Below are 12,267 nucleotides of genomic sequence, written 5' to 3'. Positions count from 1 at the left end.
ACATACCTGGCAGTGCCAGAGGTTAGGTCCCAAGATGATTCTCCTCTGGTCCTTCCCCAGCAGCATCTAACCCAGGCTTCACTGCAGGACGCAACAGAGTTCGGCCTCTGACGCAGGTCCAGGACAGACACCACTGCAAGGTACGTGGTGACAGGCCAGGAATTCGGGGGATGGCCTGAGGGTAAGAGAACTCATGCTGCACCTCAAAGGCCTGGCAACATGGCCCAGGTTACTGGGACAAATTCTCATCCAGTCCAGTGTTAACCCATTATTTCCACAACCTGGTTGAATCAATACGCAATGACACTATGGCTTCTGACCCTGCTACTCACGCCCACCTCCGAGGGTGTGGGGGGCAGGGTTGCACGGTTTCCAAGGTAACCGTGCTGGTGGGGAAGCCTCAGGGATCCAGGCCCAGGAGACTAGCCTGCCGCAGCTTAAAGGTTTGCCCTCCATGGATGGGATGGGGCTGCAGGAGCAGGGCGTGCCCTCAGTTGTTACAAGACCCTAGAGCGCTCAGTAGTGTAAGGGACCACATTAAGAACACCCAATGAATGGCATTACACGGGAATACTCAGCTTGGTTAAGGTGCAGAGAAATGGTAGGAGGTGAGGTCTGAAATTCCAGTTGATGCTCAACTGTGGGCGGGGGCCTTGCACACCTAGCTAAGAGGTGTGGGCTTTTCCTTGGAAGCAACGGGAAGGCCCTGAAGGGAGGCAGGAGGGAAGTGGAATCAGCATCCAGATGTGTGCTGGTAGCACCTCTTCCTCCCTCCAAAGGGCCCCTCTTCCACGCTTCCTCTACATACCAGTTCCTGCCCCAGCCAGCTTTCCAGGTCAGTGCTTGGCATCCAAACAGGATCTCCTGAGCACATTAACAGACAGTGTGATGTTTACTGGAATCCAAAGGGAGGGAGTCTAATGAGCGTTAAATATGACACGACGTTTACAACCTCCAATTAAAAACTCAGTAGTGAAATAAAAATTATTATTTTTCTTAGGCAGAGACATCTCTTTGAAAAAAATATTTTGATAAGTCACTTATGGTGAATGACATGATTATCAGAAATGATCATAAAGCGGCCTTTTAAAATGAAAGTAGGTCTAGTTAACCCCGTCACTCTTTGTTTCACTATGGTCTGTACAGAGTTTTCTGCAAGTTTGGGAGTGGAGGCTGGGCAGGGCTGCTCCGCTGGTAATGAAAGAGGAGAGGACCGCCACCCAGGTCGGGCACTTCCTGGGGACAGGGAGATAGAAAAAGCTTTTCGAGAAGCGAAACACCTGAAATGGATCTTTAAGCAGTTTGCTGTGATGTAAACGCCCACACCGCCTCCCTTGGGAGAGCTTCTGGAAATCCTACTACGCAGACTTCTGCTCTTGCGTGAGGGGATGCTTTCTGAGTTCTGCTCCCAAGTTCATGCAGGATAGACATAGAGGCTGTTCCCACAAATGCTGGCGCCAGAGAACGAGGGACAGCTGACATCTGGCACCAGTGGAGGGACCATGAGTCACCTGTGCTGGACATGCCCTGAAGACAGTCTTTAGGAGGAGACAGGGCTGCGGAGAGGCAGGCGGTGGATGTGAGGATAGGATGAGTCCGTAGGGGACGGGGGATAGAATCCACTGGCCCTGTGACCGGTCAACCACCAGCACCAGCACCTGCTCGCATCCCTGTTTTTTCCATCTGTGTGATGATCTTTGATTCTCACAACTCAGCAGGCAAAAAGCAAGAGCACGGGGAGGGCAGGAGACCGAGATGACAAAGACTCAAAGGAAGTTCTGTCAGGGGAGAAAAATAAATAATTATAGGCTTTCACACCAAGCACTGCTCTGGGGATCCAACTGTTCGCCCTGTATTCGAAGTGTACATTTACTAAGAAAGCAAAAATAAGCCAGATAAAGGCGATTGAAACCCTCCCAGAAAGGCTTCCCCTGCTCGTGCCCCGCCGTCACATCGCCCTGTGGCTCTCCTGAGCGCAGTGCAGCTAGCCACAGAAACGGAAGGCTGTAATTAAAGGGAGACGGGCTGCTGCTAGATGCTCAAATTAAACTCCTTTAAATGACAACAACATTTTTAATAAAGAGATGCCAAACTCAGCACGCTTTGGTCATTACTGTAGCACTTTTCTTCCAGGAGGGTTAGCAAATAAGAAGTATGGGGCCTTGAAATTTTGATCAAGCAAAGTGTTTTAAAGGGTTTTATTTCCTCCCTGTTCATTAAAATTGCACTACTGTGATTCTATTCTGTATATAAACTAGATACACACACGCCTGCTGTGTCACTTCTACCAAATGAGGACAATAGGACCCTCCGTAGGAGCTAATATCTCTTTGAGGATCTGTTGGGGAAAAGCCATACATATAAAAATATAAATGAAAATGTCCCCATATATATTTATATATATAAAGATACAAAAAAGTGCTTATTTCCATCACTAGGGTATGGTTTTAACTTGAGAACACATGAGAAAAATACGTTTATTAGGTCAGAGAAACAGATCTAGACTTGGGAATGTGACTAAAAGGAGACTGGAGGCCTCTCACCTGATGGCTGAACCTGGGAGGAACTGAACCCCAGAGCCTCAGACGAGAGAAGGACCCTGATTGCTGCAGCCTGGAGCCTTCTGCTCCCAACACTGCCCCTCCATTTAGCCCCAATGACTAGAAAGGAAGGGAAAAAAAAGAGAGAAGCAAGAGGAGAGGAAGAGAGAAGTGGGCAGGAGAGAGAAAAGAAGGATGAAGAGACAGAGGGAACGATTTCAAGGTGCCTTTGGTCACAGTAAGGTAAACCATCTCAAGCCACTTAAGAGAAAAAGAGGGATGTACTATAAAGACAGAGAGGTGATTCATGGGAATCCACTCAAGTGGGCCTTGGGAAAGTTCTAGAACAAGGACCTAGAAAATCTTCAAGCACCCATGTCACCCCCAGGCTCTTCCAGCTCCCCACCCTGCTCCTCCCTCTGCCTCATTCCGTCTCTCCAGCCCAGCACCCTCCACTTCTCAGCCCTCAAAGCTGCACACGAAGACCCGCCAGTTCTTAGGATCGTACATGTATGTCCCCCACACCCAGCCGCGTGCAGAAGCCAGCTGGCCATCTCTGAATCCCAAGTCCAACCTCCCTGGGGTGAGAATTTGATTGGCTCACACACGCCCACCTCAGTTCAATACTGCAGAGAGGGGTCACATGATGCAAATGTGGGCAAGAGCCCAGCCCTGGGGCAGAAGCATGGGGGTTCCTAGGATAGAGGGATCACCCTAAAGGTTAGGTGAGGGAAGCCTCCAGAAAGTGGGAAAGGAGGGACAGAGAAACCTGTTTATCCTCCTGTTCTCAGGAAGCGTGACGCCTCCCTCCTCAGTTGTCAGGGCAAGAAGAAACCGGGTCTAGACACAGGCACACTGAGTTATGTGTCATGGAACCTTCTGGAATCCTTCCCCCTACATCTTTGCCTCACTCAATAGCTACCAAACAGGAGCAGCCTGTTGGATCCCTTCTTATTCCAGGAAGACCCTGTGGAAAATGAGTCAAAGGTGAAGACCGTCTTCCTTGCCTCCCTTCCCGGAATTATCTTCCCTGTTCCCATCTTACCCTAGTGCCCTCTCATTATTTCCCCAAATGCTACACCATTTCTTGTAATAATATTTTTAAATTAAAATTTAATAATATTTTAAAAATTTGCTTTCATTTCACTTTACACCTAAACAAGAAGCCATGCAAAGGATGTAAACAAGACCAAGGAATCAAGATTCCCCATCACCTTCCTCACACCCAACAGGTACATTCCAAATCTGTGGTCAATGTAGCTTCCATGAAGTGGGCAATCTTCCAGCTCAGAGGATCATCCTATTAATACTTTAAAATCTGTTCACTTGTCACTATTCAGTTGGTCATGCAACCAATACTTACTGGTATGTCTTCTAGATACCAGATAATGTGCTAAACACTGGATACAGCCATACAGGACAAACACAAGTTTCTGCTCTCATAGAAGCTTAATGACTTGCCAGGAACACAGTCACTGAAGAGTAATTCCACACATTAGAAGCGTTGCAAAGGGAAATCGAGGGTATGGGAAGAATTTATGAGGGTGAGTCAAGGAACGCCGCCTTGACTAGGTGAAATTACATAGGCTTGCAGCGTATGTGTTAGTTTACTAGGGCTGCCATAACAAAGTGCCACAGGATGGGTGGCTTAAACGATAAAACTTACTTTCTCACAGTTCTGGAGACCGGAAGTTCAAGATTATCATGCTGGTGGGGCTGGCCTCTCTCTTTGGCTTACAGGCAGCCATCTTCTCCCTGTGTCTTCCACATGGTCTTCCTTCTGTGCCTGTGTCCTAACCTCCTCTTTAAAGGCCACGGTCATACTGGATTAGGGCCCATCCTAACCACCTCATTTCAACTTAACTATCTCTTTAAAGATCCTATGGCCAGGACTTCCCTGGTGGTCCAGTGGTAAAAAAATCTGCCTTACAATGCAGGGGACGCAGGTTCGATCCCTGGTCAGGGAGCTAAGATCCCACATGCTGGGGAGGGCGGGGGCAACTAAGCATGCGTGCCTCAACTAGAGAGCCTGTGTGCCACAAAGTACAGAGCCCACGCGCCACAACTAGAGAGAAAAAAAAACCCACACGCCACAACTAGAGAGAAGCCCGTGCATTGCAACGAAGAGCCTGGCCATGCACGGCCAGGAAAGATCCCACATGCCACAATGAAGATCCTGTGAGCCGCAGCTAAGACCCTATGCAGCCAAAAATTAAATAAATAAATAAATAAAATATATTTTTAAGAAGATCCTATGGCCAAATACAGTCTCATTCTGAGGTCCTGGGGTTTGGCGGGCGGCGGGGACACAATTCAGTCTGTTACTGCCTGATCATTGCTAGCCAGGTGCCCAATCTTGGAAAGAGCCTTCTAGAAAGAAAACACAGCTGGAGAAGAGCAAGGATGATCATGAAACGTCTAGTAAATCAGGTTAAATACTTTCGACTTTAGATCTTAAAGGTGACCTTGAGATCCTTGAAGGAAGAGGGACGTGACAAACCGCAGGTTAGAAAGATCATTCTGGTTTCACTGTGGAACATGAATTGGAGGAACGAGATGCGTACGTGGAGAACAGGCGCTGCCGACAGTCCAGGTGGCAGGTGGAGGGGACTCGGCCTGGAGGAGAGCCCTAGGTCTGGGGAGTAGCTGGGATGTGACTATAAGCCGGGATGCAGGCAAATGCTGAACAGAGCCCCGGGAAGCACCGATGTTTGAGGATGAAGAGAAGGCAGTAAAGAGCAACCAGAAAGGTGCCAGGAAACCACAAGAACGTGTGGTCACCAGAGCCGGGGACCGGAGTGCCCCTAGCAGGGAGGGGTCGGAGGGCAGAACTGTCCAACAAGGGAGGACGGGGAGTGGCCACTGGATGTATTTATCTGGAGGCCAGCGGTGCCCCGAGTGAGGGCAGTTTCAGGGGTGTGGAGGGCTGATAAAGGTCCATGGGAAGGGGAGGTTGGGGGACAACCCTGGAATATTTGGGCTGGGGATGCGAGGAGAGGGAAGAAATCACAGCCGGGAGGTTAGGGATCCCAAAGCAACATTTTTAGAGGGAAAAGGTTGAAACACACTTGAACGATGTTGGAAAAGAGCCAGTAGAGGAAGAACATCAGACCCTGAGGAGGCAGGTGGGAACGCTGGCCCTGGGAAAGAAAAGGGGCGATTCTTCCACCTCAGTGCAAATGGAGCAAGAAACAAAAAGCAATCAGAGCCTGCAGTCACAGCGATGGCATCCCAGCCGAGGTGTGTGCAGGGGAAACGCGCAGTAGAGGGACTCTGCGTGGATTCTGGATGTAGACAGAATGGATGCATTAATGAAGAATGGAGTGACGAGTGAATACCCAACGCATTTGGCGACAGCTGTATGAATCAGGCCTGCTCTTTTCTTTTTTTAAATAAGATTTGTCCTCAAATTGCCACCTGTGCCCCTTGGCGGTTCAGTATCTAGACTAGCAGACAGGAACCATCCCATTACCCCCTGGAAGTAGGCCATTGAGCTACCCACAGACAAGCCAAATTTTTTCTCCAGAATATTTTGAATTAACTATAAAAGCTGGAAGAGTGTGATTAATCCCCTAAAGCTGCAAACCACAGAGTGTGCAAGAACGGTCATCTGGGCCCGGATCATTCTAAGGGCCATTGTTCTGAGCAAAACCAACGGGCAGACCTCCAGCGAGCTGGGTCTTTCCTCCTCCATCCTTGCCTGGGGCCCCTTCCACAACCCTGCAGGTCCTAGATGTGCCTGTGACCGGACACCCCGCTCTGCGGGCCCCGAGGTCAGGAATAAAGCCCCTTGGAATAACCGGGCCATTGAATCTCAAACTGAATCACCCCCAAAGGCCCATCTTCTCCAGTTACGGGGCTCATCAGAGCTCAGGTAATGTAACAGCTCCTCCTGCTAATGGCGTATGAGTGAGTGGAGGAGACAAACCAGCCCCTCTGCTACTTCGCTGAAGAGAAACGGGGAGGAAACGGTCATTGACTGTAGCCCCGAAGTTTTCAGTGTTTTGGAAGAACTTCCTATCATGAGTGATCTGCAGCATGAAGAATGGATTCACCGGGAGGTAGTGGTGGTTATAAGCACAACAGACATTCATCCGTGCGTCCTAGTGACCGATGTCCAGCGTTCTGGAATTTGTCATTCTAGAAGTTTCCATGGCTAGTCTCACTGGTAGGAAGGAGGCAGGAGAGATCCCTGGAGCCAGAAGAGGTCTTCAGAAGCTGTGGGGGCCGCATGCCAGGAAAAGTGACACCTCTAGGAGGTGCCTGGTTTGCGCTAACTTGTCCCGCTTGAACCTCAGGGTCTGGACAAGGACGTGCTCTCCAGGGACACTGAAGAATTTGACAGCGACTGGACAACTGGAAATACAGTGGAAATCGACCAAGATGTTCCTAGCATTCAGCGTGTGGCATTTCCTGGGCCAGGACTCCACTGGTACCTCTGCCGGGGGCCACGAGAAAAGGGAGTGCCCCTTACCGCCCTGCGGTCTGACCCTGAGCCCCAGCCGGCCTCCAATCACGTTCACTTGCTTAGAAATCAGCTGACCTTCAGAAAGTGATACCTAATAAGGAAAAGGACTTGAAGCTGGGGGTTCCAGGCACAAGAAAGCTAAGAGTAGCCCCCTAATTCTGTGGGGACCAACCAGAGCTCCTTAAAGGATGACAGCAGATCGGTTATCACCACAAATGAAATGTGTTGTCAAGTGCCTGGTGCACGGAAAGTGAACGGTTTCTACCTGGTCCTGTTAAAATCACTCCCACTAAATTGAACGGAAACAAAGGGATCATGGTTCCAGGGCCTTCCTAGCCCACCAGGCTGGGAATCATTTCCCACAGGCGAATGGCATCAGGAAAGAAAATTGGGATTCCTCAGCCAGATTCCACTGTAGTCCCAGATCTGTGCTTCTTGCTGTCAATCTTAACTGGGAGGAAGCTTTGGGGCCAGTTGAAGACCCCAAACAATGCAGTGGCCCATCTCAGTCCCCTCTCAGCTTCCCATCCATCATGAAACCTGCAAAGGGACTGCCAAGAATCCCAAGAACCTGCCATTTTGAGTGTCCCAGACAACTGCAGAAGAGGAAAGGGATGGGGGACACCAAAGTTTCACAACCCAATGGCCTTGGCCAGCCCAGGCAAGTCACACGATGGGGGAGCAAGAGCGAGCCATCACCATGGCAACCAGAAGGACCACAGCTGGGGTCCAGGACGGCCCTGTGACTCAGCCATCTCTCCTCCTGGGCCAACCCCAGCAGATTCTTACAGGTTTGCCAGGCAGGGAAAAAGGGGGCGTGGTCACTGAGAAGAAACTCGACTAAGGCCTTCCTCCTCCTGGTCCTTGGTCCCACCCACTCCCACACTTTCTGCGTCCTTGCCTGCCAGGGAGCGAGGGGCAGTCTGTTTCATAACCAATACACAGGTTTTGAATGCCTCCTGTGGGGAGGGCTCTGGGCTCTGCCCCACTGGGACATGGGGCACTGGGAACAACAGACTGAACACAACCTATGGAATGCAAGGCAGAAGCCCATCAGGGTAGAGGAGCGGGGGAACCCGAGGAGGGCATGACTGATTCTGCCCCGGAAGATGCCAGAGACTTCACAGAGGAGGTGACCTCAGAGCTGGGAACACTGAGCAGCTCATTAAGAATGGGCAGATGGGGCTTCCCTGGTGGCGCAGTGGTTGAGAGTCCATCTGCCGGTGCGGGGGCCGTGGGTTCGTGCCCCAGTCCGGGAGGATCCCACATGCCGCAGAGCGGCTGGGCCCATGGGCCATGGCTGCTGGGCCTGCGCGTCCGGAGCCTGTGCTCCGCGACGGAAGAGGCCGCGGCAGTGGAGGGCACGCGTACCGCAAAAAAAAAAAAAAAAAAAAAAAGAACTGGCAGATGATACAAACAAACTCATTTACAAAACAGAAACAGACTCACAGACTTAGAGAATGAACTAATGGCTACCGGGGGGGTGGGGGGGTAGCGAGGAGGGATAGGGAGTTTGGGATTGGCATGTATACACTGTTCTATTTAAAACAGATAACCAACAAGGACCTACTGTATAGCACAGGGAACTCTGCTCAGTATTATGTAACAACCTAAATGGGAAAAGAACTTGAAACAGAATAGATACACGTTTATGTATAACTGAATCACTTTGCTGTACACCTAAAACTAACACAATGGTGTTAATCAACTGTACTCCAATATAAAATTAAAAGTTTAAAAAAAGGACTTCCCTGGTGGTGCAGTGGTTGAGAGTCCGCCTGCCGATGCAGGGGACACGGGTTCGTGCCCCGCTCCAGGAAGATCCCACATGCCGCGGAGTGGCTGGGCCCGTGAGCCATGGCTGCTGAGCCTGCGTGTCCGGAGCCTGTGCTCTGCAACGGGAGAGGCCACAGCAGTGAGAGGCCCGCGTACCGCAAAAAAAAAAAAAAGAACTGACAGATAGTCCTCCTAGCTGGGCTGGGAACACTTCTCAGCTCCCCAAGGCAGAGGAGCTTGTCTGCGGTCAGGGCCTGGCTCCCGGGAGCCTGGGTCACGCCAGGCCACGTTCCCGGCTGCGCGCTGATGGGGTGTCAGAGGCTTAGCTTCCACACGTGCCTCCCACTCCTTCCTGCCCCAATCCAGCTCCAATTCACCCATCTTTCCCTTCCAAAAATGCTTTGTTCCTGCACCACTTTTACACCCTCACTGCACCAAAATTACCATCCTACTTGAAGCACATTTTTAAACATATACAAAAGTAGAGAAGATAAATTAATGCACCTCTGTCACCTAAATTCAACAGTTTTCACCTTATGGCCAGTCATGTTTCATCCATAATCCTGCTCCATTTCCCCAACCTGCACCCCAGACAACATACCATTTCATCTGTAATTATTACAGAAATTATCCCCCCAAAATCAGAGTTTTCTCAGCACATCCGCAAGACCATTCTCGTTCCTTTAAAAAATATCATTTTCCGAATATTATCCAATATCCAGTCAGCAATCCCACAGTCAGGATTTTTCAGACTGCATCCCCAAGATTTCATTTGCTATGTTCCTCTGTCCCTTGACTTTTCTGTAAATGGATATTTAGACCTAAAGACTCAGTGATTATTTTTGGCGAAAACTTCAAAGGCAGTGGTGTTCCTTCCATCAGCAGGTGCACAGAGTCTGGTCAGTTCTTTCTTGATGTTAACAGACACTGATGCCAATCCATTCACTACTTAGAGGTGGTCACGTGGTGATGCTCTAATTCTGTAACTCCTGCATTTATTGGCTAGAATGCTTCTAAAAAGGAGAAACTTCATGGAAAAACAGAATGAATGCTTGATTTTTCCCTTCTTATAGCAGTTTCCCAAAGATTGAATTGCTTCCCTAACCTTCTCCAAAAGTGACCAAGGAGCGCTTGATTTTTAGCATTGCTATAAAGGCTTCGATTTCAACATATCTGATGTATTTTAATCCATTGCAATCAATCTCTTGCAGTTATCACTGTAACTGATGTCTGAATTGCCTCATCTTTGGCTACTAGGACTTTCGCTCCTGCGTGCACTCTGATAGTTTCCATGCTTTCTGGGCTGACAGGATGGTCCAGGCTCATCTTGTACATTCATCTCACTCTTGTTTATTTCAATAGCAGGTCCCCTGACCCCCACCTCCAATCTGTCTGTGTCTTCACTGCAGCTAGATTAATCTTTCCTCAAATTAATTTTAGCCCTGTTTCTCTTCTTGGGAGACAGTGTGATACAGGCAACAAACAGGACCTTTGGAACTCGGGAGAACTGGGTTTGAAAGTTGGCCACATCAATTACAAGATAGGCAGCCCTGGTTGGTTACATCATCTTCTGAGCCTCAACTGCCTCAATTGTAAAAATAGGAATAATAATACCTTACCTTACAGGATTATGGTAAGGACTAAATAAATGTAAAGCACCTGGTTTAGAATTCTGCGAAGAGTAAGTACGTGTCAACATTCCTTCCTTTTCTTCTTGTTCTTTTTGAGAAATGTTAGTGGTTCCTAGTGCCCCTCCCATCATGCAGACTTCCAAGCTCCCTTTCCTCTGACCCTCGATGCCTGTTCTCTCCACCCACCTCCACTCCAGTCCCGCCAGCGTGCTCTCACCCAAGCTACTAGCTCCCACACCAATCTTTATTTACACAGACTCCCCAGTCTTAAATGCCCCACGTGTTTCTGCTTATTCAAACCCTACCTGTCTGTGAAGACCCAACTCAGGTCCTTCTGTTTCCCCAAACCCTTCAGACCTCATACTCTTCTCATCCCACAAAAGTAAGTTGGGAGGCTACAGTCTTCCGTAGCCATTTTCACCTGCCACCTACAAGTTAGGACAGAATACACTTCAAGAACAGCTGTTTCTGAAGCTGGACTGGTGTGTACACAGGTCCCTGGGCACCCCAACTAGGTGTGGGACCGTAAGCATGCAGGACCATTTAAGGGTGTGCTTGTGCGTGAATACATGGGTGTGCACGTGTGCATGCTTGCATGCATTTGTTAGCACATTCATGTGTGTGCACATATGTATGTGCATGTGTGCACACACGTGTGTGCATGTGTATACGTGTGCGTGTGATCAACACCCTGCAGGAAGCCAGGCTCTCTGTTGTCCTCTCTGACTCAGAATCACTGGGAGTCCCTGAGGCTCTGCCCTGCCCTCAGATTTCAGCTGGAACATGGGAGGGCCCTGATTTTAACAGAGACCCAGTAATGGTCTCCTTGGGGGTCTCACTTTTCCAAACCAGCTATGACTCCATCCGGAGCAAGGAGAAGAGCCATAAATGACCAGAGAAAGCTGCCCTGTCCAAATCTGGCAGCCAGATCTGAAACCAAAGATGAACTCAGCATAGAATTTTTCAGTGGAAGAACCAGCCTCTGGAGAAGCAGCGAGTAAGAACACTTAGCAAGATGGCCTCTCATCCCCAAGACAGGATGACCCCACCCATCGACTTGGCCAATCGTGCCAAGGCATCACAAAACCCGGAGAGGTAGCTGTGACACGCGGTATCCACCTACAGGCCCTTCCTGGACCCCAGAGTCTGTCCCAGGACGGAGTCGCTGCTGTGAAGAATGAAAGAAAAAAGTGTGTTCCAGGTGAGAGACAAAATGGAGCTCCAGGGTGGGTGCAGAAGCCCTAACTGGGCTTTCCTGGGTCTTTTGGGTTTTAAAGAAACGCCTGCCCCTTCCCTCAAAAGGTGTTGCCCAGATAAAAGGGGTTTAGCCAAAGCAGGGTTCAAACCTCAGCATAAAAAAGCAACAGTAATTTAAGCAATAAAACCAGAATTTCCCTGGAGGGCTGGAGGGGCAGGGGGAGCCCTGTGATGAAGGGAGGGGCTGGCCAGCACCCCAAGAAGAAAGTGGCCAGTGAGGAGGTTCCTGGAAGGCCTGGCTGTGCTGGGGGGGGGGGGGGTCCCTTGGGACAGAAAGGGCCACATGTTCAGTGGTCACCTGTCAGCTGTCATGAACCCACCCCTGCTGTCCCGAACTGTCAGGAAGACGCCTGGGCTGATGTTCCCCAGGGGATGAAGGAAGTGGGCAGAATCCCCAGGCTGGCAGCTCTGTGTCCAGGGCTGTCAGAAAACAGGCTGGCATGTGGCCATCTCTGGGGCAGAAGTGAGACAACCCCCAATTATTCCAGAGGAAAGTGGCCTTTGGACTGAGCGGGGAGAGGCTGGGCTCTTTCCACAGGGGAGTGAAAATGGAATCTCAGGTTGTTTAATGGGGTGTTAAAGGTGTGGTGTCGTT

The 12,267-nt window shown here is 49.9% G+C and overlaps 1 long non-coding RNA gene across 3 annotated transcripts in view; it reads right to left on the bottom strand.

The window, feature by feature from the left end:
* Positions 1-12,267, bottom strand: part of LOC117203678 (uncharacterized) — a 60,391-nt gene that overhangs the window by 21,054 nt on the left and 27,070 nt on the right. For all 3 annotated transcript variants that reach the window (XR_007475627.1, XR_007475628.1, XR_007475629.1), the window contains one exon: positions 7-1,778. This is a non-coding gene — a long non-coding RNA (uncharacterized LOC117203678). The remainder of the gene's footprint in view (positions 1-6; positions 1,779-12,267) is intronic.

Source organism: Orcinus orca, chromosome 2, assembly GCF_937001465.1.
Source record: "Orcinus orca chromosome 2, mOrcOrc1.1, whole genome shotgun sequence".
NCBI lineage: Eukaryota > Metazoa > Chordata > Mammalia > Artiodactyla > Delphinidae > Orcinus > Orcinus orca.
This window is presented reverse-complemented; position numbering and strand designations above follow the sequence as displayed.